At 42.5% G+C, this 16,186-nt stretch overlaps 1 protein-coding gene across 1 annotated transcript in view; it reads left to right on the top strand.

Moving 5' to 3' along the window:
* Window positions 1-15,566, top strand: part of CEP68 (centrosomal protein 68) — a 57,747-nt gene extending 42,181 nt beyond the window's left edge. Inside the window, exon 6 of the mRNA XM_040430109.1 lies at window positions 14,159-15,566. The gene's annotated coding sequence lies outside the window, so the exon portion shown is untranslated. The remainder of the gene's footprint in view (window positions 1-14,158) is intronic.
* The last annotated feature ends 620 nt before the right edge of the window (window positions 15,567-16,186 follow it).

Genomic DNA, 16,186 nt, shown 5'->3' with positions numbered 1-16,186 from the left:
GTCACCAACCTGTCCAAGGGGGCTTGGAGATCAAGATCTCTAGCCAAGCTAAGTTTAATTTGCATGGGCATTGCATCATAAAACAGCTGTTTGAACTCCTCAGACTCCCAGTTTGGGGATCTATACGCCAACCCATAAGCATTTTTAAGGATGGGGAGGAATTCCCGGGGACTCTGACTGGGTCTACATGTGAGTTTATAGATATCACGTTTTGCAGCAGTCACAGTACGGTAAGGGCCAAATTCTAATTTGACCTCATGCAAAACATCCTGCCAATCCAGAATTCCTCTCTCCCTAAATGAAACAAAGTAGTGGCGATATTTACCATCAAATGCCTATGGTAGGAATCTGATCCTGTCCGCATCAGAATACAATTTTAAAGAATCCATGGTGGACTGGTACAGTTCTAAGTGATTGGCAATTTCAGCAGAACCCTTTTTAGAGAATTTGGGCACAGTGACATTTAGAAACTTAATGATACTGGAGGAGTTCTGATCCTTTTCTGAACACTGAGTATTTTTCTTTCTAGAGACCACCTCAGCATATGTTGGTCGTCTGAAACTCTCATCCCCCTGATGGGCAATCTTATGCCTGCGTGGTAGGGAATGGATCACACGCTTTCCCACATCACTGTCACAATCACTCACGCTCCGCTCACTTCCATCAGACCCACTTGGCACAGGTGACTTAACCCTAACATTCCTCACTAGAGGAGGACGTGGAGGGGCACTTCTGTACCCTTTTGCGTCGCTAGCGCCTAGTAAGGCGGTTACAGCTTGAAACGCCTGATTTAATTGGTTTAAGGCCTCCTGTTTAATCATGCCATCACCCTCGGGTGGCTTAGGGTCTCGGATGGATTGCGCTTTAAGAGCATGTGATGATGACATATCTACATTTTGGGGTGTGAGAATTGGAGGGTCCGGAGATCCCTCATGATCAGACAGATCACTTTGAACATTAGCTACATTTTGGCTTAGTTCATTTGTTTGCTGCAGACTGCTATAACGGATGTGCAGATCCTCTGCCTCACTTTTTAATTTGTGATAGGCAGCATGGCTGTGATCGAGCTCGCATTTTAAATCCTCGATCGATGCCTTTGCAGATTCTAATCTTTCTTCCATATGGGATACATATGCTTGCACTTTCGTTATATGCACATGTCTACTCTCTGAGAGAATGCTGACCTCTAATAATGCATACAAAATTGGTGGCAACATCTTTAAGAGGTGTTGGTTTTTACTGGCAGTATTTTTAAGCACATCAAGATAAGTTAGTTGTCTCCTGACTGTGCCAAGTGGCGTCCATACATCCACACGTTCTCTCTTGGCTTCTGCCTGCAACTCATTTATCCATGCAGCCACATCATGATCCAAATTTAAAATGTGAATTTACATATTCAACAACGTTCTGGATTAACTGCTCCGGGCTAGATGGACTATCTCCTGTTGCAACATCACTACCGGCTTCACTACCGGCTGTACTCATTTTCTTGCAATAAAGTTATACACAGATTTATGAATAATCTGGTTAGCCAAGAAAGGTATGGAACGGTTTACTATTTGCACAAATAATCAAAGAATTAACTCGATCTCGCTGGGGCCTCCATTTTATGTCGGGTATACAAAGCAAATGCTTTATATAAAGATGAAAAAAAAAATTTAACGGATCAACTGAAAAATTATGCAAACGATATTGATCCAGGAGATGGACATAATCATCTCACAACGAGTTCGATCAAGAACCTGATTATTTTGTGCAATCAGTAAAACAGGGTACAAGCGTCTATGCAAAAATATAAATGGTTTATTATACAATAGTTTAATATACAATCAAAATATACAATGATATGCAGTACCCAGAATTCGCCACTATATGATGCCAACAAGACTCAACCAACACAAGAATATTATGCAATACAGCTTTAAATTTGTGAGAGAGATACAATCAATGGATTATGCGGAAAACTCAATCAAGAAGATGACAGCTACGAGTCCTTGCTCCGCCCAAAAATGATGACCAATCTCAGATATGGGGTAGTATGGTAGTATTGCACAAAACGTATAAATTATTGGCTTGATGTCAAACTAGGGAACACTAACGTTACACGTCCGCAAATGAGCGGGTACCTGACTAAGTATCAAGCCAATTAATTTAGATCAATACTACATAAAACAAAAATATACATTACCCAAGGGTCAAGTGATGTGCAGAATCTTGGGGCAGCCAGCTCTCGAGAGTTTTTCCCGATAATCCAAATGATTCTCCAGAGATCTATAATCCAAAGATCTATAATCCAAATGTTTCTTTGTTTGTTTGTTTTTTTCCTTTCCCCCTTTTTTTTTTTTTTCTTTCTCTGGTAACTGGTTTCTTAACCCAAAACTTATCAGATGAACACGCCCTCTGAGTTTGGAACTTCCAATCATTGTTGGATGGGTGTGGGCATTGATAAGGAGCATGACGTCATAATACTACCCAGAATGCACTTTTGCTACTGATGTCGTATCAACTGCTCATATCTAGGTGGCACTGTTGTGTAAGCAATAGGCATCATACCATTAAGGGTTAACTCATACATGTCTGATATTTTCACTACTACACCTCTGACGTCTAGAGGCCTTGTCTCAGGGCCGAGGGACAAACTTTGATACATGAATGTATACTTTGAGGAACATCTAGACAATTCACACACTGTGGAATTCATGTTCAGATATGAAAAACAATGAATTCTTAGAATCTGCAGGTGCGGTGTATCTTCTGTCGGTGGGTAATAATTCAATTAAGAATTATTAATTATGGTCATAAAAATTATTAATCATAAAAAAATAAAATTTATAAAATTTGTCATAAATTCTTAAAATCATGACCTGGTGAATTGTAGACAACCTAATTGATACAATTCACATCTGAGTCCGACTATTTCCTCAGATAAATAAGTTCTTTTTGACGTGAGATGATGTTAATGATAAAATGTAGTTCTGCATTATACAATAATACACAGGTATTATAAAAATATGCAGATTTATTGGTTACAAGGTTATAAACATATATAAGTAATAAACACAATGATACATGCAAATGAATATATATAGCGTTAATATAAAGCATTACAAGCTTAACAATACATGTGAGTGGAAATAACTTGTCACATTATAACAAAGCTATTATTAGGTTAGGATATCAAAGTATGACCATAAGTTATATATATTACTTCTGTTCAGAGAAAACCTCATGATATTAGGATGGGTATGTCTAATCCTAGACATCAATATAGAATGCTAAATACATTCCACCCCCCTCTAACCAACTACACATCACATGGCTTCAAGATGGGAAAATCCATCCAAGGATATAACTAAGAGATAACTGTATCCTTCCGCCTCATCCAGGACTATTTTCACATATATAACTTTGGTAAGACTATTAAGACAAATAACAGGGATCTAGGATCTTAAATGGGAAGGACTTGAAATAAGTCCTTCCTGTGGGAATCCATCACTTAGCTTGGCGAAGAATGTTCTATTAATGTGTGTGTGTGTGTGTGTGTGTGTATGTATATATATATATATATATATATATATATATATTAAGCAATTATATAATGTTTTGCTAGATTATGAGTCTAGATTCTTCTGCAGGTAGAATAAAGCCTCACAATATCCTAAGACTACATCTCAATATGGAGATGATCAATTAATTAAATTATTTATTTATTCGCCAATCTAGATGGTATAATTTCACCCACACTATCAAATTTGTCTTAATAAAATGAAATATCATTTTCTGTGTCTCTTACCAAGTCCTAGTAGGAATTTCACTTCTGCTCCTAGGAAAGCTGGGTGGTCCATCATAGCGCATCTCACCATGGCTTTCATCTTGATAGACCCCTCTAGAGACTCAACTCCTCTCTCCTTTTCCTTCTCCCCCTTCACCTCCTGTGTATGGCTTATGATCCCAAACTTATCAGTTAGACACACCTTCCTGGTTTGGAACTTTCCAATCATTGTCGGATGGGTGTGACCATTGATAAAAATTGTGACATCATAACCCTACCCAGAATGCACTTTTGCTACTGTTGTAATGTCACCTGCAGATACCTAGGTGGCACTGCTGTATAAGCTATTTGCATCATAGTATACCTTAGAAGCTTTAATTCAAAGCCATAGGGATTAATTCTGACACTTGTAGCAATTAGAGACAGACCTCTAGGCGTCTCTTTTGAATGTTTCTCACACTTAATTTATGGATCGTAAATGGCTTGTTTTCTCACAGAGATATCAGTACCTCCTCTGTCATACCAAAGATGTGATTAATTGTTACAAAACACACATCTTCACAGACACTCTTCTAATGAGAAATATATATATATGCTGGATACATGTTGTCTTCGTAACATATAACAATATAATATAACTATATATATAATGTCCTACTGATTGTCCTATGCTAAGGACTAACTAAGGCTCAATAAATGAATACATACATATTATGTATTTTGCTTCATTTATAAATGCCTAATTGTATAGGTAATTATCACCAGCTGCATAAAGCTTATCTTTTACTCCCGTCATAAATTTAAAGGTAAACAAGGAGGCATCTTCCCAGACTGGTACATTCATGAGTAGAATAACACTGAAGTAGAAACCTTTGTGTGACCTTAAATTGGCCTACTCAAGACATACAAAATTGCAACTATAGTCGAACATGGCTCTTAAAGGCAATGAACATCCATTTTGACAATAATGAATTGGATATCAATGCATTTACCTATGAAAAGGCACAACACTTCTAACTTTCTAAATGTATAATATATTGTTACTATAACACTAGCTTTTGAACAGCACAGTAATCTTCTCATGGACTTACTTTGGCCTACATGAAAATCCATACAAAACAGTGAATATAAATCAACATTGCTCTTAAAGGCAATGAATACCCATTATAACTAAAATAAGTAGATATAACTGTTTACACTTATGAAAAAGCACAACAATGCAGCCGGCCCCCCTGGCCATCTAGGGAACAGGTATGAAAATATCCAAAATATTTTTTCCTAGTTGCCCTGGTGAAGACACAGGCCTCACCCCTTCTTTATAATTCATATCTCACCGTTCCGAGTCCTAGCATATCAAACGCGACACGTCCAGGACGCTTGGAAAGGCTTCTTTTAAGAAGATGAAGGCGAGTTGATACGCCATGTCTGGTGTCCATGCGATGCCCTCATCGTACCAGAGGTGATGAGCTGGATTTTGGGGACATCTGCCCCCCTTCAAGTTACAAATGATTGTTAATTCTCTGGTTAGGAAGGCCCCTGCTGACAAAAGGTGCCAGAGAGTCTGCTGTCTCCTGTCCCAGGTGTGACCAGCAAACGGGCCCATCCTCGTTGGCATCTCTGGGCTAACTACCTCCCAAGTCCGAGGCAGACAGCTCGGCTCATGCAGCCTTAAACCAATTCATAAATGGCTGCTGGCCTTGTAATAGAAATACATAAATACACACTATATATATATATCACACCGGAATATGTTACACCAAATTAACATGTACGCCCCCCAGCTTAATCCAGCGTGTATGTTTATTACAGTGAGGGAAAGGGAACTGGTCTTTGCTTGACCTCTCCAGCAGAAATACATGTTCATATCCAGCATGCCTGATCCCTTTCTCCCCTGACGTTTGCTGTCAAGGTTTAGTTGCATGCCCCCTATACACATCATGAGATCATCAGGCCAGTAATGTTTAAATCAGCGGATTTGGCCTGTCATGTGTATGATTAGCTTAAGCCACAGGCACCATAGACTGGTGATCATTATCTCTGCTGTAACAAGCCAGGTATGTGCCTGCCAATCATCAATCAGGTCACTTCCTGTTAGCATGAAGTTAGTACAATGCATAGTTTTACTGGGCCGGGCTGGTACACCCCTCATACAGCTGTACACACGTGGCTGCTGTGACCTGGCATGGTTATAGTGCGCTCACATACCCGGTGCAAGTATAATTGTTGGTATAGTATATTATTAGTCTATAAAACTCCACAATTCTTAAAGGGAACCTGTCACCTGGATTTTGTGTATAGAGCTGAGGACATGGGTTGCTAGATAGCCGCTAGCACATCCGCAATATCCAGTCCCCACAGCTCTCTGCTCTTTTATTGTGTAAAAAAAAAGATTTGATACATATGCAAATTAACCAGAGATGAGTCCTGTCCCTGACTCATCTCACATACAGGACTCATCTCAGGTTAATTTGCATATGTATCAAATCGGTTTTTTACACAATAAAAGCACACAGAGCTATGGGGACTGGGTATTGCGGATGTGCTAGCGGCCATCTAGCAACCCATGTCCTCAGCTCTATACACAAAATCCCGGTGACAGGTTCCCTTTAAGGTGCATTTAGACTCGCCAATAATCGTTCCCTATCGTCTGGCCTTCTAAGTGTGCCGCCGATCACCCAATGAAAGAGCGAAACGCTGTCACTCGTGCAGACACCACCGATCATGGCTTCTGAGCAGCAGATCGTGCTGTCTAAACTTCACTGTACGGCGAGCAGCCGACTGTCGGGAAGGAATGACAGTCGACCCGTCTAAATCCACCTTAAAGGGTAACTGTCATATTTTTTTTATTTGCTAGTTTATTAGAGCTAGGCATGTATACCTGAGTTAGTCTGTCAATGATTGCCAAAAGATCTGCAATTACCTTATAATAACAGCTTTCATTAATGTCCCCTGTCCCTTTCCACTGCTCCCAGTTGCTATGGCTTGTCTGTCTCCGGCTAAGATAACAGGAAGACAGAGGGCGGTCCTTCACACATCAGGCCTGCATTAGGCTGCAGAGTGAGGAGGCGTGTTTCTCAGTAATCCAATCTGATTGGCTGGCGGGAAGCTGCTGGCTACAGCAAGTGTGTATGTGAAGTGAGGGAAAGCAGTTTTGGCCTCAGAGAACTGGCAGAGGAGCCATCTTGAGAAGGTCCTCATATTGTAAATGTTTAAACAGCCGTAACTAAAGGAAAAACTCAAGGAAAACTGTGGTATGTGAAGAAACTAAAGACTGCTTTATGCATAATGCTGCTGCAGCAGTAACATATACTAAAATAGATTTTTTTTTTGTTTAAATGAAAACATGACCGTTACACTTTAACTTATTAACATGTCTTCTTATTAGCAACTGATGGTTCCTCCACTGCAATTAATATTAACCCTACATGAAGCTAATGTCCCCGCATAGGGGGTTACTTAGATGTTATTATTAGAAATGCATTTTTGCTTAAGCAAAATGAAACCTCCAATCCCCAATTTTATTACCATTCAACATGTAGTAGATATCCCTGGAGGACAAGGGTAGGTCCAAGGTAAACATCTAATATTCCTGGTGCTTCAGGATAGTATTGTGTTCTGTGATCCAGGATAAGGGCCTAAATGCGCATATCATTTACAGATACATGTTTCTTTTTCTATTACAAGGCTCTGAATCCCAGCTATATAATTACATAAACTTTTAGTGGCTTGTAGCTGCCACTACAGGGAACTCATTGCGTATGTAAATTACTCTGTATGCAAGGTGCTCCCTCTAGTGGTGGCAGTGTCTGTAATTCTGTAGGTGTGTGGCTTTCTCTCTAGAGCATGTGAATGAGTGCTGAATACACGGGCTGTGTCCGGTATATTAAATTACTATATCTCCATGATATTGCATGGTGAGCTGAGTAAGATTAACCAAGGTATAGAAGCAGCACAGTCGACGTTAACATATGTTTCAAGGACGTCCCTCCATGACAGCACCCACTGGAGGATGTCCTATTGGATCTCGGGACAGGAAGCGTGAGAGGTTAAAAGGCCCCTCCCCACCCCCCTACCAGTGTTCTTCCTGTCCCTACGGAGATAGATGCAGAGAGGTATCCCTGCTATGGAAAGTGGGGAGGAACAGTAAGGCCGAGGCTGGTCGGGGGGTTATGCCTCTCCTCTTCAGCCTCAGATGCGGCCTAAGCTAGCACCCCTCTGGGAAGGGGTCCCCTAGCATGCCCCGGTACCTTATCCGTGTAGAGCCGCGGTATCGGGACGCCGACGCTGCTTCTCCTGCGCATGGAGCTCTGGGCGCAGTGACTGCTCCGGGCGCTCCTCTGACGCGGACCGCGTGACTTCCCATGTGACGCGGAGAAGGCGGAAGTTAATGGCGGCGCGCATCGCATGCTGGAGGCCTTAGGATCCTGAGGCCTCACATGAGGGGTCGACTCTTCTCTGAATGAGTCCCCCCGGAAGAGGAGGCGGGACCGAGCGGCGACGAGGGCAGGGCCAGGATGGTAAGTCCATTTAAAAAGTGTGATGTTGGCTGCATGCAGGATACATCATGGAGGCCCAGGTATCTGTAAAGCAGGATGCTACTGCAGACCCCCTTGTCCAGGGTAATGTAAGTAATGTCCATATACTTAGGATTAGCACCTGCGTGCCCTGTTCTATATCTCCCTCTCCTCCTTGTCTTCCTTAAGGTGGAGAAAAACAAAGTTTTGGGACGAGATACCGAAGGTGGACATTCAGGTGGCCATGGTGGCGAAGAAAACTTCCATACCATTTGAGGATTCCTCACAATTAAAGGATCCCATGGATCGAAAAATGGATGGGCTACTAAAAAAGGCCTGGGAATCATCTGCGGTCACCATGAATACGAATATTGCAGCTACCTCGGTATCCCGAGCCATGTGTTTATGGCTGGATCAATTAGAAAATCATCTTAGGATGAAGACATCCAGAGAAGAAATTTTGGAATCCTTACCATTATTGAAGATGGCGGCTTCCTTTATGGTAGATACCTCTGCAGAATCCATACGGTTCGCAGCAAGGAATGATGCGCTCACGAACACGGCAAGACGAGCCCTCTGGCTCAAATCTTGGACGGGGGACATTGCTTCCAAGAATAAACTCTGTGCAATCCCCTTTACTGGGGCTTATCTTTTTGGACAGGTCCTTGACTCCATTCTAGAAAGTGCAGCAGACAAATAGAAAGGTTTCCCAGAGGAGAAAGTAAAAAAGTCACAGCCCTTCGGTAAGCCCTCAAAACAGTTCCCAACCTCAACACAGAGGGGCAAGGGTAAGACGGAGCTACCCCAAAGGAGGAAGAGGAAGGGGAAGGGGTTTCCTCTTCAACCCAAATACTAGCACAAACAAGCAATGACATCAGGCCGGTCGGGGGCAGACTCCGTTTATTCTGGGAGAATCCTGGACCCGGGTCACTCAGAATCGGTGGATTCTCAACACCATCCGGGAAGGAGTAAAAATTGAATTTTGGACATTGAACTGGGGTACGCCTTTCCTCCATTTCCCCTGATTCCATCGGTCCTAAAGAAGCTGAGAACTTGCACAATGACCCTAATTCTCATAGCTCCTGCCTGGCCGAAGAGAGCCTGGTTTCCTCTGTTGAAGGAAATGATTATAGGGGATCCAATAACCCTTCCGGGAAGGAGGGACCTTCTCCTACAGGGACCCCTAGAACATCCGAACCTCGAGAAGCTGAGGTTAACAGCTTGGATCCTGAAAGGCAGACCCTAAAAAGAAAGGGTCTGCTAGATAAGGTAATATCAACCTTACAACAAAGCCGCAAGCCCATAACCTCGGCCATATACTTGAAAATATGGAAAAGATTTTCTTCATGGCTGTCACACTCACATCCAGGCTGCATTCTGGGTTTTTTACAGATGGGGTTCGATTTGGGCCTAAAACCCAGTACCCTTAAGGTCCAAATTTCAGTTTTGAGTTGCTTTTTGGACACTTCCTTAGCAGACCACAGATGGGTTAGGAGATTTATAAAATCTGTTTCCAGAATGAGACCCGCTATCAGGCAGACAGTACCATCATGGGACCTAAATATAGTTTTAGATGGTCTATATAACCCCCCCATTTGAACAGTTATCAGATAAGATGCTTTCTCTTAAGGCAATTTTTCTTCTAGCGATAACCACAGCACGCAGAATAGGAGAAATTCAGGCCCTTTCCATTAGGGAACCATATCTGAAAATTTTATATCAAAGTTGGATTCATCCTTTTTACCTAAAGTTGTCTCTCCATTCCAAAAAAATCAAAAAATAATTCTTCCTTCCTTTTGGGCCTCCCCCAAAAAATGTACAGGAAGAAAAATGTCACTGTTTGGATGTAAGAAGATAGGTTTTAGCCTACTTACAAAGAACAGCTTCTTGGAGAAGATCATCAAACCTCTTTATTTTGTTTGGAGGAAAGAACAGAGGCAACAAGGCCTCAAAACAGACTTTAGCTCGATGGATCAAGGACACTGTTCGGCAGTCTTATGTGCTGAAGGGACTGCCTTGCCCTTTATCTATAAAAGCCCATTCCACCAGGGCCGTGGCAAAATCATGGGCAGAAAAAGCGGAGGCCTCAATTGAACAAATATGCAGGGCCGCTACATTGTCCAGGTTTTCTACCTTTGTTAGACATTACAGACTAGATTCTCTTGCCAGCCAGGACCTAGGGTTTGGTCGTAAGGTCCTCCAGGCAGTGCCCCCTCCCCTCTAAGTAGTAAGCTGGTAGTTCTCCAGTGGGTGCTGTCATGGAGGGACGTCCTGGAAACTAAGATTTAGTCTTACCGGCATGACAGCACCTGTTAATACCCCCCCCCTTTTTTTCTTTTTGGCTGTTATTTCTTTGGATCCGTATATAATTTCCAATGTGATGATAACATGGAAGTTCAAATAAAGGTTTTGGATCCTATCTGGTGTAGTAATTTGGAAAAACACTGGTAGGAGGGGTGGGGGAGGGGCCTTTTAACCTCACGCTTCCTGTCCCTACAGAGATCCAATAGGACATCCTCCAGTGGGTGCTGTCATGTCGGACTCCTGGAAAACCATTTACCGGTAAGACTAAATCTTAGTTTCTGCCCGAGGCAAACCATTACAATAGAAACTAAGCCAACATCCTGTTCCAAAGATATTAACACACATCTGGTATACAGTGAAAATAAACTATACTATAACTATCTTCTGGTCACCTTTACACCAGGAAAAATGTCACCATCCGCTTACCAGTCCATAGAGATCAATAGCATATGTAGTTTAAAAAAGTGCACAAAGCACATGAATGTATTCGCTTTGTTCGAAACTTGGGCTGTTTTCACATCTGTGCTTTTCCTTTTTGGTATTGAGATCCATCATAGGATCTAAATACCAGAGGAAAATGTTTGTTTTGTCCCCATTCGTTGTCAATTGGGACAAAACTGAACGGAATGCACCAGAATGCATTCTGTCCGTTTGGTTGCATTCCCATGCCAGACAGAAAAACGTTGCAAGCAGAGTTATGGCATGTGGAGCAAGACGGATCCGGCATGAAACACAATGTAAGTCAATGGTGCCGGATCTGTTTTCTCTGACTCAAAAGAAAACGGATCCGGCTTCCATTTACTTACAATGGTTTTAGCGCCGGATCCATAGCTATTTTAGAGAATACAACTGGATCCGTTTATAACAGATGCAGATGGTTGTATTACCCTAACGGAAGCGTTTTGCTGATCCAGCAGAAACGCAGATGTGAAAGTAGCCTAAGTAAAAAATAAATAATAATAATAATTGACCATGGTGGAGAAAAATCCTCACATTTTATGTTCACAGGCAAGATACATGTTTAAAGGGGTTGTCTGAGATTTTGATATGATGGTCTATCCTCAGGATCAGCTGTTTGAACACGCCTGTGGCGTCACGTTCATTGGTCACGAGGCCTAGGCACAGCTCAGTCTCATTCAAGTGAAAGGGGTTGTCCAATTGCCCCGCCGTGTACTTGGTAAGCTGCGAGGAGACCGGTGATTGCCACGGCTTCCTCAAACAGCTCATCAGTGGTGGGTGCCGAGAGTCAGACCACCGCTGATCTGACATTGATGACCTGGGCTGAGGATAGGACATCAGTATTAAACACCTGGAAAACCCCTTAAGGGTGTGTTCACACGGGAATTTCAGTATTGACACCGCGCCATAATTCCACCAGCTGCCGAGTTGCCTTCCATTCGCACAGCTGGTGGTTTAAAGCCATGATGACAGCACATTGAAGGGACATGTCCGTTGGCGCAGTGTGTGGACAACCCCCCTTGAGGGTCCTGGCAGTGTAATTCAGTAGATTTCAGGGTCACAGCATTATAAATCAGCAGAAGGGCTCATTAACGCATCTGTTCCGCAATTTTGCAGGATGGGTGCAGACCCATTCATTTTAGCGGGTGCCTCAAAAGATGCAGACAGTACACAGTGTGCTGTCTGCATCTGTTGCACTGTTCCGTGGCCCCGCAAAAAAAAAAAAAAAAAGACAGAACTTGTCCATTTTGTGGAGAAGAATAAGCATTTCTATGATGGGCCGCCTGTTCTGCAAACTGCGGAACGAACATGGATGGCATCTGCAAAACATGGCGCGGTCGTGTGAATGAGCCCTAATGCTGTGTGATACTGTCAGAGGGGCGGCGGTAAGAACGGGAAAGCACACGCTGCAAGTTTATTGCATTGAACTCGCTAGTGTGTGTCTGGCCTAAAGCAGCTGTAAAATAACTTCTAGTCTTCCTGTGAAGGCAGGTGAATTATATGGAACTATCAGAATTCCCAGTTTTGATATTTTTATTGTATGACAGCTTGTATACATAGATGGAACAATACACGGAACAATAGATAAGATTTTACAAGCATATTCATTTTCCATGGGAGGCCCTACTCAAACACAGTCTAAAGATAGTGAAAGACGACAAACAGTTATGGAGACAACATTGGTGATGCATGGAGGGTCCATAAAGCTCCTCACGATCAACATAATGGAAAGTTCAATGCAACGCCCCCATGAGGGCATTTCCTGTCATTACTATTATGTACAGGCAATAATCAAAAACCTGCGCTATCCATGCAAACGGTGCCAGGAAATTGGGGGTATGATACATTATTTATAAAGTACCTCTTCAAGCTTACAATGAACTAGGAAAAGAGTAAGGGTCCGTGCATACTAATGTCATTTATCCTGAACCACTCCCAAATCCAGAATAGAAGGTTGGAGGCGATCAGGATCGTGTCGGCAACACTACAGTTTCATAGCCCAAGTGTCTTGACCAGGTTTGAAGAGATAAATGCCTCTGGTTTTGCAGCTCAACTTTATTCAAGTGACTGAGCAGCCATGTTTGTTTGTTTTTTTTAATCTCCTAAAAACCCTTAAAGGCCAATTTCAGACAAGTTTAATAAAACAGCAAAGCCTGACGACCACATGTCTCATGACCCCGAACTGACAGGTCCTACATGATGCTGTGAGTTTGGGTCATCAGGAACAGGTACCGGACTGAACCTGAGCTATGGTACTGCTGATCGCCGAGATAAGGACGACTAGCATGCACATCCCTCTCAAAGGAGGTTACTAGACAGACACACTGGTGGATTTTCTAACTACACATTCAGTAGACTTCTGGAAATTGTTCCCCGTGGATTATAACCATTACTTACAGTTGATATACATTATTATTCAGCTGAGGGGTAAAATTACAAACCCTTCAACACCTTGCCACAAGATGGTTTACATTCTGTATGAGGTCCGAAGCCAACCAGAAGGACCATGAAAAGCCTTCATTCATGAACCTCTGATAGAACAAGCCCTAATAGTGTTGGAAAAGTTTCCATACTTGAAGAGAACTGGAGATGGTGGACAGTATTTGCAGGTGTACTGCAACTGAAAGACACAATTGTTGATAGTGGGAGGAGTAGTCGTCAGTATGAAATCATAGAATAAATTGCAGAATGTTTTGTGTCCGGGAAACCAACTACACAGCAATCTAAAACAACCTCCATCTGCGTAAATATTCAGTGCTGTTAAGATCCCGAACATTAAGATTAGTAGTAGTCATGTTTCACCTTTTGTTAGAATGTATCTTATTTTTAGGACGGTCTGTGCTGATTTCTTAATGTATCTTGGAGCTTCATTTTTAGCTGTATAGTTAGAGAGAAAATGATCAAATTCTAGCTATCTACAGCTACCACTAGGGGGAGCTCAAGCTTTATTATCGACTTACAATCGATATGCAGTGAGCTTTCCCTGGTGGCGGCTGCCAGGAACTTCTGGGGACATCGACACCTTAGATCAAGGTTAGAAATCCCAATGTTTAGCAAAGCTCTTTCAGAGACTAATCATTTCATTAATCAGTATTGTGTTTTCTTTCAGTTCACACACGTTGAACGTGGGACTCAGAGACTGTACCAATGTGAATTGAAGTGCACGCACTCCGCCAAGCGTGAGGCACATTGAAGAAGAGATCCAGCCTGCGTCACACCAATTAATGTGAAAACAACCAGGTCTCTAAACATGTTCACAACACTTTAAAAAAAAAAAAAACGGGGCCGGTGTAGCCTCACAGATTTAACCCCTTAGTGACAATATGCCTTTTTACTGACATAAACAAAGGGGGTTTAAGCTAGATAGCTGGTGTTAATCAATGATTACATGTACCCAAAATGGTGCATTAAAAACTAACTTGTCCTGCAAAAAATAAGCCCTCATACAGGTACACTGATGAAAAAAATAGCTCTTGAAATGTGATTTTGAAAAAAATAAACGTGGTCACTAAGGGGTTAAGATAACTTGAGCACGTTGCATCTGAAATCTAGGCCAGCTCATAGCTGGCGTACATGGACGCCCCAAGATGCACCACTTCAATGTGGATCTAGACTGGTGTTAGAAATGCCGGTTTTGATAAATTACCCCACCAGCGACTACGATTTTCCTGCTGCAGTTTAGAAAACTTTAGCAGAACCAGATAGTTTTGGGCAATAACAGACTTGTGATTATTAAAGCCCAGGATTCCCTTTGGAGATTTTTTATTTGGGGGAATCATGTGATCCTTTGATTCAGCTATGAACAGAGGATTACAGCATGTCCAGTGATTTTTGCATTTGCTGATCGAGTGGATCATTCACTACATATAGTTTACCATTAGGCCTCATGCAGACGGCCATTCCACAGCCATGCCCGTATTGCGGTCTGCAATCTAGGGGCCCCGGACGTTTTTGCACCACACTTGAATGGGTCCGCAATACAGAGTGCTTCTGTCCGGTTTCTCTCTGTGCCGCCACACCGCAAAAAAATAGAACTTTTTTTTTTGTTGTGGTGCGGACAGATCACAGACCCATTCGGACTGAATAGGTCTGGATAAATGTGCGGCAGCCACACGGATGGTCCAGCCAACGGCCGTCTGCATGACCCCTCACAGACAATGTATACCACATATTTAATGTGTATCCTACCCGAGGCCTGAACACAATGGTATTTTGTACTATCACACATTTGTATGTATTTTCAAAACTACCTTATACATTTTTGTGATTTTGTATTTGTCTGGTTTTTATAGCAGCCATTAAAAAGTTGCACACTCAGATGCCTAGTGTCATTGTGTTTTTTATTGGTGGCAACATACTCGATGGAAAGGAATGTATAGATTGTTGAAAAAAAATTATTAAAATAGTATTTGCACTCAGATCATTACACAGATGACCAGTAACAAACTGTCAATGGAGAAAGTTCAGTCCGCAATATATGTGCATTTCAGAGAAAAGTAACAGTGTGATACATAATGCTCCCGTCATGCCAAGCTGCACACAGACCGGACGAGGACCAATTTCTGCAAATAGGGACCAGGACTAAAGAGGTGGCATCTACATGCTTCTAGCTGTATCAGCTTCTTTCTTAATGCTGCAAAGACTCAGCCTCACTTTACAGCCCTGGTCCTTTAACCCTATCATTTCATTGGAAAGTGTCTACTAAAGGGGGCATTTCCAGAGATCTAACAAGCCTGGAAATGTACGTACTAAAAACATATCAGAAGAGCTGACTAGTCCTCTTTGAAGCTGAATTTTGACACGTGCTGCTCACATCATTGAAAGGGGCACTCCTGGAAATATAAAAAAGTGTTACGCCTATGGCACAGACCGAATTCAGCTTGGGAACGCATCACCGCTGAAGCTAGTCATTGGCTTCGGCAGTGCACAGGACCATATCCATACCTGCCAAGGACCAGCAGATGGTGGGAGCCAGGGTGGACTAGAACAGCGCCCGGGAACAGGCAAATATGAATCGGGGGGGGGGGGGGGGGGGGGGGGGGATAATTCCAAAAAAACACCTTTAGGCCTCTTTTACACGAGAGTGACGGATTGGGTCCGGATGCGTTCAGGGAAACTCGCACCACTTTGCAAGCAA

Source organism: Bufo bufo, chromosome 4 (genome assembly GCF_905171765.1).
Source record: "Bufo bufo chromosome 4, aBufBuf1.1, whole genome shotgun sequence".
Lineage (NCBI taxonomy): Eukaryota > Metazoa > Chordata > Amphibia > Anura > Bufonidae > Bufo > Bufo bufo.
Note: the sequence above shows the minus strand (reverse complement) of the source record. Positions and strands in the feature narration are given on the sequence as shown.